The sequence below is a fragment of the Micromys minutus genome (genome assembly GCF_963924665.1).
Source record: "Micromys minutus genome assembly, chromosome: 11".
NCBI classification, from domain to species: domain Eukaryota; kingdom Metazoa; phylum Chordata; class Mammalia; order Rodentia; family Muridae; genus Micromys; species Micromys minutus.
This window is the reverse complement of record NC_137980.1, coordinates 22,307,264-22,325,269: the sequence shown is the minus strand read 5'-3', so window position 1 is coordinate 22,325,269 and position 18,006 is coordinate 22,307,264. Positions and strand designations below refer to the sequence as shown.

At 38.6% G+C, this 18,006-nt stretch overlaps 1 pseudogene across 1 annotated transcript; it reads left to right on the top strand.

The window, feature by feature from the left end:
* The first annotated feature begins 424 nt into the window (after window positions 1–424).
* On the top strand, window positions 425–1,265 carry LOC308427663 (complement component 1 Q subcomponent-binding protein, mitochondrial-like; annotated as a pseudogene). The gene has a single exon. The product of its transcript is annotated as a complement component 1 Q subcomponent-binding protein, mitochondrial-like (transcript).
* Window positions 1,266–18,006: the final 16,741 nt, after the last annotated feature.

Below are 18,006 nucleotides of genomic sequence, written 5' to 3'. Positions count from 1 at the left end.
CAGACCAATTATCATGTAAAATCACAAATGTAAAAATACTGAATAAAACAACAACAACAAAAAAGAAATAAAACTGAAAAAACATCCAAAGATCACCCAGCATGTTCAATGGAGTAGGATTCACTAAAGAGATGCAGGAATGGTTCAACATAATGTGGTTAAGTATAAGAAAAATAAAATAAAATTAAAGCAAGTACTCATCTAATTGGATGATGAAAAATTCACTGACAATATCTAACCCCAATTTATAATAAAGTTCTTGGAAAAGTTATGGATAAAAGGGACATACCTAAACATAAGAATGTCACTTTACAGCAAACCTATAGCCAACATTACATTAACTGGTTAAAAATTCAAATTAAGGCGCGAGGTCAAAAGGTGTCTTGTCCAGGTCTTTTTTCCCTCTGCACGTGTCCACCCTGCAATGCTCCTGCTGCTTCACTGTGTGCCCCGCACCCTGGGCGCCTCTGCCATGGGCCTCTGAGCCACCATCCCGGCCCCGCCTCTTGGGAATCTACTGCAGCCCATGCCAGGGCCATGCCTCAGGCCCTTCGGTTTGCTCAGCCTAAGAGCAGGCTCCCCCCTGCGCTCTGGTCTTCTGCAGCCCTGGGTTCCCTGCGCGTGCTGCTGTGGCGCTCTGCACACGGAAGGAGACAAGGCCTTTGTTGAATTCTTGACTGATGAAATTAAGGAAGAAAAGAAGATCCAGAAGCATCAGTCCCTTCCCAAGATGTCCGGAGATTGGGAGCTGGAAGTGAACAGCACAGAGGCGAAATTATTGCACAAAGTTGCTGGAGAAAAGATCACTGTTACTTTCAACATTAACAACAGCATCCCTCCAACATTTGATGGTGTGGAGGAGCCCTCACACAGGCAGAAGGCTGAAGAACAGGAGCCGGAACTGACGTCAACTCCCAATTTTGTGGTTGAAGTTACAAAGATTGATGGCAAGAAGACCCTTGTACTGGACTGTCACTATCCTGAGGATGAGATTGGACACGAAGATGAGGCCGAGAGTGATATTTTCTCTATCAAGGAAGTTAGCTTTCAGGCCACTGGAGAGTCTGAGTGGAGGGATACAAACTACACACTCAACACAGATTTCTCTGGACTGGGCCTTGTATGACCACCTAATGGACTTCCTTGCAGACCTAGGGGTGGATAACACTTTTGCAGATGAGTGGGTGGAGCTCAGCACAGCCCTGGAGCACCAGGAATATATCACCTTTCTTGAGGACCTCAAAAGTTTTGTTAAGAGCCAGTAGAACTGTCAGGGACTGAAGGCTGTAATTTAAATGGTTAGCTTTGGCCAGTGAACAAAAGCTACCTTCACATCAGAATTGTGCTTTGAAATGGCAGTCATCCTAATATATGGGGGGGCAAGTTTAAATTGTTGCTGTTACACTCCCATTTACTGTTTTTTTTTTTTTTTTTTTTTTTTTTTTTTTTGGGCTTTGTAGATTTTTGTATAACATGAGGATAGACAATAAATCTGACTATCTTCTCCAGGGGGAAAAAATTCAAATTAATCCCACCAAATCATGAACAGGGAAGGGTGGACCATTCTCTCGATACCTACTCAATATACTGTCTAAAAGATTAGCTAGAGCAATAAAACTGAAGGAGGTGAAAGTAATATAAATTAGAAAGAAGGAAGTAAAATTATCTTTTTAAATTTGATATTCTCTGTATTTACAGTTCTAATGGTATTCCCTTTTCCTTGTCTCATCCCCACTCCCCCTCTACTTGTTTCCATGAGGGTGCTCCCTCTCCCAACCAACCTTTCCACTTCAATGTCTTGGCATTGCCATATGTTGGGAAAATGTTGCTTTATTGGAGCAAAGGCCTCTTCTCCCATTGATGCCAGACAATGCTATCTTCTGCTACATATGCAATTGGATCCATGGGTCTGTCTATGTGTGATCATTGGTTGGTGTTTTAGACCCTGGGAGCTCTGCAGGGTTTGGGTGGTCGGTAATGTAGTTCTTCCATCAGGTTGCACACCCTTTGTGCCCTTCAGTCCTTTCTCTAGTTCCTTCATTTGGGACCCCATATTTAGTCCGATGGTTAGCTGCAAGCATCATCAACAGTATCTGCATGACTCTGGTAGAACTTCCAAAGAGGCTTCCCTATCTGGTGTTTGCTAGCAACCACTTATTGGTATCAGCAATATTGCTTGGGTTGGTGGCTGCATATGTGGTAGATCCCCAGGTGAGGCAATCTCTGAATGATGTTTTCTTTAAAACCTGCTCCTCTATTTGACCCTGTATTTTCTCCCATGTAGCTTTGTTCTACTTTCTAAGAAGAGCATAGCCATCCAGATTGTGAGCTTCATAAAGTCTGTTAATCGTGTTTTGGTTTTTCAGAGCTTTCTGTGCTAGTATCTGTTAATCAGTGATTGCATACCACTGGGTTACCTCACTCAGGATGATTGCTTCTAGTTCCATCCATTTGCCTAGAAATTTCATAAAGTCATTGTTTCAAATAGCTGAGTAATACTCCATTGTGTAAATGTACCACTATTTTTTTTATCCATTTCTTTATTGAAAAACATCTGGGTTCTTTCTAGCTTCTGGCTATTTTAAATAAGGCTGCTATGAACATGTTGGAGCATGTGTGCTTGTTATATGTTGTGGTATCTTTTGAGTATATGCCTAGGAGAGGTATAGCTGGGTCTTCAGGTAGTACTATGTCCAGTTTTCTGAGGAACTGCCAGATTGATTTCCAGAATGGTTGTACTAGTGTGCAATCCCACAAACAGTTGAGGAGTGTTCCTTTTTTTTATACCCTCGCCAGCATGTTCTGTCACCTGGTTTTTTTATCTTAGTCATTTAGACGAGTGTGAGGTAGAAACTCAGGGTTGTTTTGATTTGCAATTCCGTGATGACTAGGAATGTTGAACATTTCTTTAGGAGCTCTCAGACATTCGATATTCCTTAGTCGTTTGGCTCTATATCCCATTTTCGATAGGATTATTTGATTCTCTGGGGTCTAACTTCTTGAATTCTTTGTATATACTGGATATTAGCCCTCTATCAGATGTAGGATTGGTAAAGATCCTTTCACAAAATGTTGGCTGCCACTTATCCTCTTGACAGTGTCCTTAGTCTTACAGAAAGTGTCCAACTCCATGAGGTCACATTTTTGGACTCTAGATCTTAGAGCATAAGCCATTGGTGTTCTGTTCATTAAAATTTCCTCTGTGCTTATGTGTTCTAAGTTTTTTTCTTATTTTCTTTTTTAATAGTTTCAGTGTATTTTTATATGGTTTGATGCAGAAGTTTTTGATGCACTTGGAATTGAGCTTTGTACAAAGAGATAAAAATGGATAGATTTGCATTCTTCTGCATGCTGACTGCCATTTGAATGAACCAGCACCATTTGTTGGAGATTCTGTTCTTTTTCCACTGAATATTTTAGCTCCTTTGTCAAAGATCAAGTCACCACAGGTGTGTGGGTTTATCTTGGTCTTCAATTCTGTTCTATTGATCTGCCTGCCTGTGTCTGTACTAATACCAAGCAGTTTTCTTTTTATTATTATGATTGATCTATAATATAGCTTGAGGTCAGAGATGGTGATTTTCCCAGAAGTTCTTTTATTGTTGAGAATAGGTTTTGCTATCTTGGGTTTCTTATTATTCCAAATGAATTTACAAATTGCTCTTTCTAGCTCTATAAAGAATTGAATTGTATATTTGATGGGGATTGCATTGAATCTGTAGATTGGTTTTGGAAAGACGGCCATTTGTACTATGTTGATCATTTCAATCCATGAGCATGGAAGATCTTTCCATCTTCTGAGATATTCTTCAATTTTTGTTTCGAGACTTCAAGTTCTGTATGAGCATTCTGTATTGTTTGTTTGGTTAGGGTAACAGCAAGGTATTTTATAATGTTTCTGATTATTGTGAAGTGTGTCATTTCTCTAATTTCTTTCTCAACCTGTTTATCCATTGAGTAGAGAAAGGCGGTTTATTTCTTTGAGTTACTTTTATATCCAGCCACCTTTCAGAAGTTGTTTATCAGCTGTAGGAGTAAATTCTGCTGGAAATTTGGGGATCACTTAAGTATACTGTCATATCATCTGCTAATAGTGATATTTTGACTTCTTCCTTTCTGACTTGTATCCCTTTGAGTTCCATTTCCTTTCTAATTGCTCAGGCTAGGACTCTTCGTACTACATTGAACAGGCAGAAGGAGTGTGAGCAGCCTAGTCTAGTCCCTGATATCAGTGGGATTTCTTTGAGTTTCTCACCATTTACTTTGATGTTGGATAATGGTTTTCTGTATATTGCTTTTACTATGTTTAGGTATGGGCCTTGAATTCCTAATCTTTTCAAGTCTTTTAACATGAGGGGTATTGAATTTTATCAAATGCTTCCTCAGCATCTAATAAGATGATCATGATTTTTATTGTTATTTGAATTGTGTATATACTGGATTACATTAATGGATTTCAATATATTGAACCATCCCTCCATCCCTGGGGTGAATCCTATTTACCATGATGAATGGTTGTTTTGATGTGTTCTTGGAATCCGTTTGCAAGAATTTTATTGACTATTTTTGAATCAATGTTCATGTGGAAAATCTGTCTGAAGTTTTCTTTCTTTGTAGGGTCTTTGTGTGGTTTAGGTATGAGCATAATTGTGGCTTCTAAGAATTAGTTGGGTAGTGTTTCTTCTGTTTCTATTTTTTGGAATAGTTTGGAGAGTATTGGTATTAGTTCTTCTATGAAAGTCTGATCGAATTCTGCACTGAACCCATCTGGTTCTGGGCTTTTTTTACTTGGTAGGCTTTTGATGACTGCTTTTATTTATTGTTGGAGCAGTTTGTGTCACACCCAAAGATGGTGCCAGCTTCTCGCCGATGACTCAGCAAAAAGAGCCTTTGCCCAGACATAGAAACATAGTGTGCATGACCAAAGACATGACAGCCTGCTCTCAGGGCATACTAATGAGATACTGGAGGGTGCACCAATCAGGTAGCAACACGAGTCTCCTGGGCATAATCCACCATATAAACAAACTCAAAGAAAAAAAAAAAACCACATGTTCATCTCACTAGATGCTGAGAAAGCATTTGACAAAATCCAACACCCCTTCATGTTAAAAGTCTTGGAAAGAACAGGAATCCAAGGCCCATACCTAATATAATAAAAGCAATATACACCAAGCCAATAGCCAACAACAAATTAATGGTGGGAAACTTGAAGCAATCCCACTAAAATCAGGGACTCGACAAGGCTGCGCACTCTCCCCCAATCCTATTCAACATAGTACTGGAAATCATGGCTGGAGAAATTAGACAGAAAAAGGAAATCAAAGGATACAAATTGGAAAGGAGGAAGTAAAACCATCATTATTTGCAGATGACATGAGAGTGTATTTAAGTGACCCCACAAATTCTACCAGAGAACTCCAACAGCTGATAAACTAGTTCAGCAATGTGGCTGGATATGAAACTAACTCAAACAAATCAGTAGACTTCCTATATTCAAAGGACAAACATGTGGAGAAAGAAATTAGGTAATAGATTTCCTTCACAATAGTAACAAAACTATGAAACACCTTGATGAAACTCTATCTAAGCAAGTGAAGGACCTCTATGACAGAAACTTCAAACCTCTAAAGCAGGAAATCGAGGAAGATCTCAGAAAATGGAAAGATCTCCCATGCTCATAGAATGGAAGGATCAACATTTTAAAAATGTCCATCTTACCAAAAGCAATCTACAGATTCAATGCAATCCCCATCAAAATTCCAACACAGTTCTTCATTGACTTGGAAAGAGTAATGTGCAATTTCATTTGGAATAACAAAAGACCTAGAATTGCAAAATCCATCCTCAACAAGAAAACATTTGTGGGAATCACTATCCCTGACCTCAAGCTATATTACAAGGCAATTGTGCTGAAAACTGCATGGTACTGGTACAGAAATAGGCATGTGGATCAATGGAATAGAGTAGAAGATCTAGAAATGAGCCCTCACATATATAATGACCTGATTTTTGACAAGGAGCTGTAAACATTCAATGGAAAAAGGACAGCCTATTCAACAAATGGTGTTGGTCCAACTGGCACTCAGCATGCAGTCGAATGAAAATGGACCCTTTCTTATCTCCTTGTACAAAGCTCAAGTGTAAGTGGATCAAAGATCTCCACATTAAACCAGGTACACTGAAACTATTAGATGAGAAAGTAGGGAAAACCTTAGAACTCATAGGCACAGGAGAAAATTTCCTGAACCGAATACCAATGGCTCAAGCTCTAGGGTCAAAGATTGACAAATGGGACTTAATGAGATTGCAAAGTTTCTGTAAGGCTAAAGACACTGTCAAGAAAACAAAATGGCAGCCAACAGAGTGGGAAAAGATCTTTACCAACCCCACATAAGATAGAGGCCTAATATCCAAGGTATACAAAGAACTTAAGACGCTAGACACCAGAGAATCAAACAGCCCTATTAAAAAATGGGGTACAGACTTAAACAAAAAGTTCTCAATCGAGGAATATTGAATGACTGACAAAGGTCTAAGGAAGTGTTCAACATACTTAGCCATCTGAGAAATGAAAATGAAAACAACCCTGAGATTTCACCTCACACCAGTCAGATTGGCCAAGATCAAAAACTCAGATGACAACAGATGCTGGCGAGGATGTGGAGAAAGAACACTTCTCCACTGTTGGTGGGGTTGTAAACTGATACAACCACTCTGATTATCAGTCTGGCGGTTCCTCAGAAAAATGGACATAGTACTACCTGAAGACCCAGTTATTCCACTTCTGGGCATTTACCCCAGAGACGCTCCAACTTACCACAAAGATACATGTACGACAATGTTCATTGCAGCTCTATTTATAATAGCCAGAAGCTGGAAAGAACCCAGATGTCCTTCAGTAGATGGATGGATACAAAAATTGTGGTACATTTACACAATGAAGTACTACTCAGCTATCAGAAACAATGACTTAACAAAATTCTTAAGAAAATGGATGCATCTAGAGAATATCATCCTGAGTGAGATTACCCAGTCACAAAAGAACAGACATAATATGCAGTCACTTGTAATGGGATACTAACCCCAGAAAGCCCTGAACACCCCAGAAACAACTCACAGACTGTGTGAAGTTCAAGAGAAAAACAAAGAATATATATTAATTAAAATAGATCTGTATCACATCCCCCTTTCCTCCCTACAGCCCTTCACAGGTTCTCACCTATCTCTTCAAGTTAATAGCCTCATTTCCTATATTATTGTTACATATATACATATGTGTATTATATGTACCCTCAAATACTTAATTACAACCTTAAAAATGTATTCGTATACTTTTATGCAAAAATCCTATAAATTTGTACCTTTATATTTTTCTTTTAAATAAAGTTTTTCAATAAAATAAGAATTTTTTTTTCCCGTCGGTTAACTCTGAGGTAGTGTCTGTCTCTCTCACTAAGATGAGTTTCCTGTATGCAGAAAAAAGCTGAATCCTGTTTACATTCGTAGTCTGATTGTCTAGGATTTTTTACTGGGGTATTGAGTCCACTAATATTAAGAGATATTAAGAAATATTAAGGCTTGCCTGCAGATTGCTGAGCAAAAAGAGGAGTTGAAAGACTACTCCCTTTCCTGTGTGCAGGGTTTTCTGAGCCACCAGAGGAGCCTCAGGAGGGCTCTCCTTCCTGAGCCCACAAGGGAGAGGCAACCAGAAACTCTCAGGGACAGGTAGCAAGGTGCAGCCAGTTCACAGCCATCAGGAACTGGGCCTCCCAGGAGATTGCTGAGCAACCAGAGCAGCCACAGGAGGGCTCTTCCTCCTAATCCCAAGGGTGGGGCAGGTGGCCTGGAACAGCCTTGGAACAGACAGTTCAGGCCCAAAGCCAGAGCAGGCCCACTGCAGTCAGGACTCATGGCCTGCCTGCAGTTTGCTTTGCAATCAGAGAGCTGCAGGAGTGTTCTCCTTCCTGAGCCCACAGGGGAGGCCACCAGAAACTGCTGGTACCACAGTGCAGCCTGAGAACAGACTGTTCTGACTCAAGGCCAGAGCTGTCCCACTGCCATCAGAACACACAGCCTACCCACAGAGAGCTGAACACACCCAGGAGCAATCTCCATCCTAATCCTACAGCACACAGGCACACAAGATAGACTAGTTCTAGACAGAGACAAGATCACCTAGCATTACTGGTAACAAGATGGCAAGAGGCTAACACAAAATCCTAAAAAAAAAGATACCAAGACAACCTGGCAGCATGAGAACCCAGTTCACCTACACAGCAAATGGTGGCGATCCCAACATACCACCAAAACAAGATTTGGACTTAAAATCATACTTCATGATGATGACGGAGGTCCTGAAGAAGCACGTGAATAGAACTCCCTTAAAGAATTACAGAAGAACTAGCAGAGCACACATAAACAAGTAGAAGCCCTTCAAAGGGAAACATAACACTTTATTTATTTGCAGATGGTATTCGGAAGTGAACCAAAACGTCCCAAAGGCAAACCCTAGAACTAATAAATACTTTGAACAAAGTTGGTGGATTCATTTTTAACTACCAATTTTTAAAAAAAAAGTGGCCTTCATATGTACAAATGTGTTTCCAGGCACAAACAAACAGACATTATAAAGTTTGAATTATTTGTTGACACTTGTCACATTTTTTCCCTCCATAATAAATAACATTGTGTCACTCAATGTAAGTATGTTGGCTAAGATGTTACCAAATTCTTTGTAGTCACACATTACTTTTGGTATTCCTGAAGGGCCTCAAAGACTATTGTGATATGCAAAGAACTTAGTAGATTAATTGCATAGTAATGAGTTTCCTCTTGTTTAGCAATACCAAAAAGTGGAAAAACTTTAAGACGTTGAGTAAGTTTATGTGGTTTCTCTGCATTATGACTTTTTCTCATGGTTTCTAGAACTACTGATACATGGAAAAGCTTTACCACATTGATTGTTCATAGGGTTTCCCTCTTTTCTATATTCATAGATAACTGTTTTGTAAAATGGTTTTATCACATTGATTACATTCGTAGTATTTCTCTCCGGTGTGTGTTCTGCTTTCCATTGGACTATGACTATGATATAAGAACGTTGAAAACAAGCAGAAAACTTGTCCTAAAAATGCCTTTTAGTTATGAATTTCCACTTAACTATAGGTTGAAACTAAATTCAAGTCCCAGGTTATTGGGGACCTGTGTACTTAACAATATCTGGCCAGATTTCATTATAAAACATTTATTCCCCATAGATAATGCCTGTTCCTATCCATAATTTCTGTTATCCATGTTTTATTCCTTAAAATATAATGTCTGTTCCTAACCATAAAAGAACAAATGGCTAGGAAAGGCTCAGACATAAAACCTACAGTCCTTATCATTTGACATAGTTTAACAACAGAAGGAAATCCAGATTGGTAGGAAATGTAGCTGTAACTTGGCACCAATATGTGTGGTTTCAGGTTTAAAAACTGTGTACCTTTCTGGCTCAGTTTAAGGACAGGGTAGAGTGTTGCAACTAAGCTTCAGAGTATAATTTTCTGTCAATGATTAAACAGTAGTGCCTAGATTACAAGAAATTTCTTATATTTTCCATTTCCTTGTGTTTGAATTGTGTTGGATCTCATTGGACCTCATAACATAAAGGGTTTACCACATTGCTAACATTCACAGAGTTTATTTCCAGTTCCACAATGAAAAAGACTACAGAGCTGTACAAATGCTTCATTACACTAAACATTTTTATAAGGTTTCTCTTTAGTAAATATTCTTCCATGATACTGGAGACTACAGAATTGTGCAAAGGTGTGACCACATTAAATATACTCACAGGGTTTCTGTCTTCTCACTTCCATTGCTATGAACAGATATCATGACCAAGGAAACTATTATAAAAACAAACGTGCAATTGGGACTGGACACAGTTTTTAGAGGTTTAGTCCATTTTCATTATAATAGGAAGCATGGCAGGCATGCAGGCAGACATGTTGATGGAGAAGAAGATGAGAGTTCTGCATCTTGATTCAAAGGCAGCCTGGAAGAGACTCTCTTCTAGGGAGCTAATAGAAGGCTCTCTTCAGCCTTCACCATTTGGCACTTCAAAGCCCACACCCACAGTGATGTACTTCCTGCAACAAGCCCACACTTCCTAAATAGTGTCACTCCCTGAGCCAAACTACCACAATGCACTGCCTGGCCCCACATATGCTTGTTCAAACATATGAGTGTGTGGGACCATACTTAAGCATAGCATAATGCAAAGTACATGAGATCCAACTTCCAAAGTCCCAATCATCTATGGCAGTCTCAAAAACGTTAAGAGTCCAAACTTCAAAGATTCTTCTGAAAGTTATCCAATCATTTAAGTGCAATACGATATATTTTCAAAAACTAAAAGCACATCACATATCTCTAAATTCACAGTATGTACTTCACCACTCTTAAACACCATTGTGAGGAAATATTGAAGCAAAAGAAGCCCAAATGCCAGCTGGGAAATATGCAAACTTTGCATCACCAAGTCTGAAGTCGAAGAGTTCTTCAGACATCTGTTCCTTTTTGCTTTGTTCACTGCAGCACAAGTCTTCCTCTTAGGTGATTTTATTCTCTGAAAGCAGTTCTATTGAGCAGGTGTACTAAGCTTTGGCCTCTTAACGATCTGGGAGTTTGCAAGGTAACTTCAGTATTACAGTTTCTTGTTCTAGTATCTGGGATCCACACATAATTCTGTGATTCTCCAAAGAGACTGGGTCACTTCTCCACCTCTTTCCTCAATAGCACGCTAGCTTCTGATTAATTCCAGTTCACTGCTGCTGTTCTCGAGTTCAGGCCATGGTGGTAGCTTCTTTACTATACTGGGTTCTACTGCTTCAACTAGGGTTCACTTCTTTCTTCTCATATGCTCCCTTCATGGTGTCAAGTCTTAGCTGCTCTGCATGGCACCTTCATGCCTTTGACACCAATACCACCGGGGGGATTCTTCTACATGACAAAGTCTAGCTACAGGGTATAACTTTGGATAACTCTGGAAAACAAATTCTTTGTTCTGTCTTTAAATATTTCTAGATATTTTTCCTATCAATGATGCTGGTTTTGGCATAAAAACAGCATTGATCAATGTAATTAAAGTGAATACTCACACATAATTTTATCTACATATGGATACCTGATCTCTCATAAGGATTTCTGAAAAATACAGTGGAAAGAAGACGGCACCTTCCACAAATGATGCTGGATGAACTGGACCTCTTCATGTAGAAGAACTGCAAATAGAGCCACATCCATCACCCTGGACACATTGAAACTGACAGAAGAGAAAGTGGGGACCAGACTTGAATATACTGGTACAAGAGACAAATTCTGTATGAAACATCAGTATTGCAGGAACTAATATCAAAAATTGCCAAGTGTGACTTCATGAGACTGAAAAGGCCCTGGAAGGCAAAAGACACAGTGAGTTGGACACTATGAAAGCCTTAGGAATGGAGAAAGAATTTTACAAACTCTAAACAAATGAGGCATAACATACAACATGTATAAAGAATGCAACAAATTACATGTTCAAAAAAATCAGTTAAAAATTGAGAACATGGTGCTACATAGATGGCTCAGTGGTTAAGTGCCCTGACTGCTCTCCCAGAGGTCCTGAGTTCAAATCCCAACAACAACATGGTGGCTCACAACCATCTGTAATGAGATCTGATGTTCTCCTCTGGTGTGGCTTTAGACAGCATTAGTGTACTTATATATAATAAATAAATAAAGCTTTTAAAAATGGGAAACATCTAAATAGAACATTCTCAACACTGGAATCTCAAATGGCCAAGAACACTTCAGAAAGGCTGATTATCCTTAGCCATCATGGAAATACAAATGAAAACTACTAGGACATTTCATTTTACATGTCAGAATGGCCAAAATCAATAATACAAGTAACATTTCATGTCAGCAAAGTGTGTAGAAAGGGAAACATCCCTCCATTGCTAATGGAGTGTGAACTAATACAGCTAATATGGAAATGAAGATTGTGGTTCATCAAAAACATAGGAATCAGTCTACCCAAAGACCTAGGTATATGACTCTTCCATGTATACCATACAGATTTGCACCCTACCACAATGTTATCTGCACAGTTATGTTCATAGCAGGTTTATTCATTATATCCAGTATGTAAAATCAACATAGATACTTGTCAAGAGAATAAAAGATAAGAAAAGTGTAGAATCTTTACATAAATGTGTATTATTGAGCCATTGAAAAGGATATAATGAAATTTACAGGAAAAGAGATTCAACTAGAAAAAGACATTAAGTGAGGGAACCAAGACAGAGAAACAAAAACATAATCAAGGCTTAACAGTCCATAGATTCGTTGTGTAGATAGATAATATTCAAATGCATTAGAAGTCCACAGATTATGACGTCTGTTGAAAAGTTTTTTTATTAAAGATCATATGACTAGAGACGTGTCTGCTCCTGACAGCACCTCTTCTTGAATTCTAAGAAGAAATTGAGCATCAATGGAGGTGATCCAATTGTGGTGAGACAGCCATAAAGCAAGAATGACCTCAATACATCTACAGACAAATACTGCCCAGAAAGAGACACATTATGCAGAATAGTCAACAGATAATCTTTCCTGAGTCAGAATTATCAGCCCTTCAAACATCTACATTAAAAAGGTCTGTCAGATATGATCCTGGACCACACGGCTGAAGACTGATGCTACAGTGTTTAAAAGAATTTGGAGAATGGGCTGGTATATCAGCAGTCTCTATAAATTGGCTAGTTTTAGAAGCTATTTTTTATGTTTCTCCTATATCAGGTAATATTAGTTGTTCTTGGGCTTCTAACTTTTTGAAAGACTGGTTGTTTCAGAGCCAAACCAGCTTTTTATCATTGAGAAAGACAATATAGCTCTAAAATGGTGGTTTTCAGATGACATATAGTCTAAAACCAGGATATAAGTAAGGTGTACAATTACAGTCTTTTAGAATAAATGACAGAGTGCTTTACTTAATGGACAAAATTGTTAGACTGGGGGTTAAGGCTATCTTATACTTCATAAATTGTAGAATGATAATATTTGTAATCATTTTATAGTTGAGGCAAAAGAACCTTTTAACTGGACAAAAAAGGAAAATTTGGTCTGTCCTGCTGCTGTTTCTAATTTGATGTTAATTCCAGTTCCCCAGGAAGCACTGCTTAGTCACTTACTCAGGTGACTTCAATAGAACATTGTTCCCATTTTAATTTGTAAAACTGAGGTGAGAGACAGTGATTAAGTAGAAGGGAAGGTGGAGTAAGAGGGTTGAGGAGGAGGAGAAGGGGTGCAGAGAGAAGGTGGTGGAAGTAGATGAAGCTGAAACACATGGCCCGGAGAAACAGAAAGTTATAAGAGGTCTCATAGCTGGGGAATAGAGTAGGGTAGTAGGGAATCTGCGCACTCTAGGCTCACAGCTTGTATTCATATTAGCTGAGTTGTGTTTACATTGAACGGGCTTATTTGGGTTAAAGATGTTACTACAACACACCTGATATTCATATTCATGCACACATGCAAATAATCCTATTTATTAAAAAATTCCAATAAACAAACACTAGAGTTAAAGAAAAACATCATAGACCTGAGATCCAATGACTCTGAAAACCAAGATAACTTTGATGTCCTGAACATATGGCATCCTGAGAAACAGAATATAGCCTATATATTTGGCCAATTTTCAAAATTAAAGTGTGGATGAAGAGTTCCACAAAAGCATATACTTATTCAAAAACAAAAACAACATAACAACAACAACAACAACAACAACACACAGATACACACACACACACACACACACACACACACACATGTCAGGTGGCCTATGTCCATTCTATACCTATTACCAGTATAGGAAGGACTTCTTAGAGAAAGTTTGTCTTAAAAAGTAAAATTGAAAAAATTTAAAAATATAAAAAAGGAGGCTTCTAAAATAGATTTGAATATCAAATCTGTGCACTGTATCATATGTGATAAAGACAGAACTCACATGGTGGATGTACTGCGGCATGTGAAGAAGGCTGAAGGATCAGTTTCCACCATGACACACTGACACAAAGAACAATATTTGCCCTTTCTGAAGGAAATGCTGGGGCAAAGCTGGAGCAGAGACTGAAGGACTGGAAAATGAAAATTCTCCCAAATAGAAACCCATCTCATGGTGAATAACCAGTCTTTGACATTATTGAGGATACTCTGTTATGCCCACACAAGGGTCTTCTATAAATATCAATTTGAGGCTCCACACTATACCTGACTGAAACAGATGCAGACAACCAGAGTCAAATTGGGATGGACTTTCGGGAGTCCTATTGAAAAGTTGGAGAAGGATTGAAGGACACGAGGGGATGGAAACTCCACAAAAAGACCAACAGAGTCAACTCAGTTTAACCATTGGGGATTTCAGAGACTGAGCCACCAACCAAGAAGTACACAGAATCTGGACAAAGGACCTTGGCACATATGTAGCAGATAAGCAGCTTGGTGTTCATGTGGGTCCTCCAAGACCTGGACTAGGGGTTGTTCCTTAACCTCTTGCCTATCTTTGGAGTCTGATCACTTAATTGGCCTGCCATGTTGTGCTTTTCTGGGTGTGATTTAACTTAATCAAGCATAAACTTATAGGACTATGGTGTGTGACTACCCCAGGCGGCCACAACATCTTAAAGGGAAAACAGAGATTGGGAAATGGATACTATGAGGGGGAGGGGCTAGAGTGAGGACAGTCATCAAATGGTAATGAATATATGAACAACTGAAGAAAAAAAAAGAAAAATTTTGAGCATACACATACATTTTCTGATTTCAATAAAAACATCAAGAAATGCACTTTCTTAAACAGCTACCATAAGTTACCCAAGGAAAGCCACACAGGACAAACAAGTGTTCAAAGACATGATGCTATCTAGAAGCTTTTTATTTCAATCAGTTTCTTTTTAACCTAGGTCACTATAGGCTCACACTCATGGACAGTTTTTTGTTTTATCTTTGGTGCAGGTAACCTCCATATATTGGGGGAATAGGAGGAGGAATTCCTCTGTATAACAAACTTACTCTCAAGAGTTTTGACTGTGGATAGCAACTTCATCTCTTACTTTAAGCATTTTTTTTTGCTGCAGGTGAGCGGTACACGTTCCCTCTCCCCACTGAAGGGCATTAAATGTATGAGCCCTCCATCCCTTGAATACTTTGAATGTTTTACCTTCCAGGTCTCTTGTACATTATGGAGGGTCCTCCCAACATTCTACCTCTCAAGGACACCTGTTTTTATTCTTTCTGCTGGCACTCAGGGCTTGCATGCTTTTTCCCCAACCAATACCAGATCATGTTCCCTTCCCTCTCCTTTCCTGTCCCTTCCAGATCCCTCCCTCCCTCTACCCTTGTGGTTACATTCTTCTTTATCCCAACTGGAACTGAGGCATCTTCATTTGGGCCCATCACCTTGTTGACCTAGGTGAGTTCTGTGGATTGTATCTTGGTTATTCTGGACTTTTTTAATATAATATTCACATATTAGTGAGTACATGCCATGCAATCCTATTGGGTCTGAGGTACCTCACTCAGGATGATAGTTTATAATTCCATCCATTTGCCTGAAAAATGCAGGAAGATCTCATTCTTAATGGCTGAGTAGTATTCTATTGTGAACAGGCACCAGTTGAAACAGCTGAGATGTTCCAATGTCAGAAAAAAGGCTACAGAAAATATGGTTCAGGGCAACACTTATTCAAGCAAACATTTACTGGGGATGACTTACAGTTTCAGAGGTTCAGTCCAGTTTGATCATAGCAGGAATTATAACAGGCATAAAATGCTGCAGAAGAACATGAGAGTTCTGCACCTCGATCCAAAGGCATCCAGGAAGAAGCCATCTCTTACACAGCAAAGGCTAGAACCTATTGGCAACTTTCCTGTGGCTTCTCTCTTGTATGTGATCTTTTATGTCCTTGCAGATGACTGTGACTGGGCAAATGCTTTAAAAACACATTACATTCATAATGGTTCCCTCTTTATTTGATCTTTTATTTTTATGGAGACAGTAATGTTGTAAAGTCTTGACTACAATGATCATATTCATGGTGTTCTTTTCTAGTATGAAATATATTAAGTTTGGAGACTAGTGGCACATGCAAAGGCTTGAGCTACTAGATTACATTCATAAGGTTTCTCCTTAAAATGAGTTCATTTATGGTTTTGGAGACAAGAGATTTGTGATACTGCTGTTTATCAAATTTGCTAAACTCATGGGGATTTACTACATGATGTCTTCTGTTATGTTTTGTGGTTGACTGGAACTTAAAAGGCTTTGTCACATTCATCACATTCTTATGGTTTCTCTCTGGTATGAGTTCTTTCACGATATTTGAGATGACTACATTTTGTAAATGCTTTTTCACTAATTACATTCATGGGGTTTCTCTCCATTATGGCCCTTTTATGTGTTTTAAGACTTCCCCATTCCAGAAAGGCTTCTTCACAGTGAATTCATATGTAAGGTTTCTATCCAGTATGTGTTCTTTTATGTCTTTGGAGAGTTTCCCCCTCTGAGAAGGCTTTACCAGACTGATTAAATACATAAGGTTTCTCTCTAGTATGTGTGTTTTATGTGTGGAGGTGACTGGGTCTTGCAAAGGCTTTACCATATCGATTACTTCCATAATGCTTCTCTCTAGTATGGGTTCTTTTATGATGATAAAGAGCACTGTGACTGGAAAAGGCTTTACCACATTGATGACAGTCATAAGGATTCTCTCCTGTATGGGTGTTTTTATGTACTTGTAGGCTACTAAGTTGCAAAGGCTTTACCACATTGATTACATTCAAAAGTTTTCTCTCCAGTATGTGTTCTTTTATGTACTTGTAGGTTACTGGGTCTTGTAAAGGCTTTACCACACTGATTACATTCAAAAGGTTTCTCTCCAGTTTGTGTTCCTTTATGTCTTTGTAGGTGACTCTGTATTGGGAAAGATCTAACACAGTGATTACATTCATAAGGTTTCTGTCCAGTATGTGTTCTTTTATGTAGTTGGAGTTGACAGTGTTTTGCAAAAACACTACCTCACTGATTACATTCATAAAGTTTCTCTCCTGTATGTGTTCTTTGATATATTTGGAGATATCTTCCTTCTGAATAGGCTTTACCACTTGATTACATGTGTAAGGTTTTCTCCTGTATGTGTTTTTTCATGTCTTTTGAGATGACCGGTTTCTGAAAAGACTTTACCACACTGATTACATTCATAAGGTTTCTCCCCAATATGTGTACTTTTATGGTTTCTGAGGTAACAGCCAAGTGCAAAGGCTTTACCACACTGATTACACTCATAAGGTTTCTTTCCAGTATGTCTTCTTTTATGTTTTAGTACATTGCACAGTCTTTCAAAGGCTTTATCACATCGATTCCATTCACAAGGTTTCTCTCCAGTACGTGTTGGTTTACGATGTAGGAGATGAACGCTTGTTGCCAAGGTTTTAGAACATTGATTACATTCATTGTGTTTCTCTCCACTAGGACTTATTACATGCCTGCAAAGAAAACTGACACATGTGAAAGCTTTACTAAAATCATTTTTTGCAAAATTCTCTTATTAATAGAAATTAATTTTATATGTTTCTCTAATGGTAAACAACCAGATTTTAAGGTTTTTACACTTTTTATGTTCATATGATCTCACACAATATGGCTTATATTGCCTCTTTGAATATACTTGTGATGCAAAGGGTGTTAATTACCTTGCTTGAATACTTAGCATTTCTTTTCTAGGTGTGGTTTCCATATAATGTATTGTACATCCAGAAAAATGAAGAACTTCGGCCTTTAAAAAACTTATTGCACTAATAATTTTCACTATACTTTATGTCAAACCATATTAACACTGTGAAGGACAAACAGAGGAGTTTCCAAATTTCTACTTTCTATAGAAATTTTCTGCAGTGTGACCTCAGGGATGTTCCCAG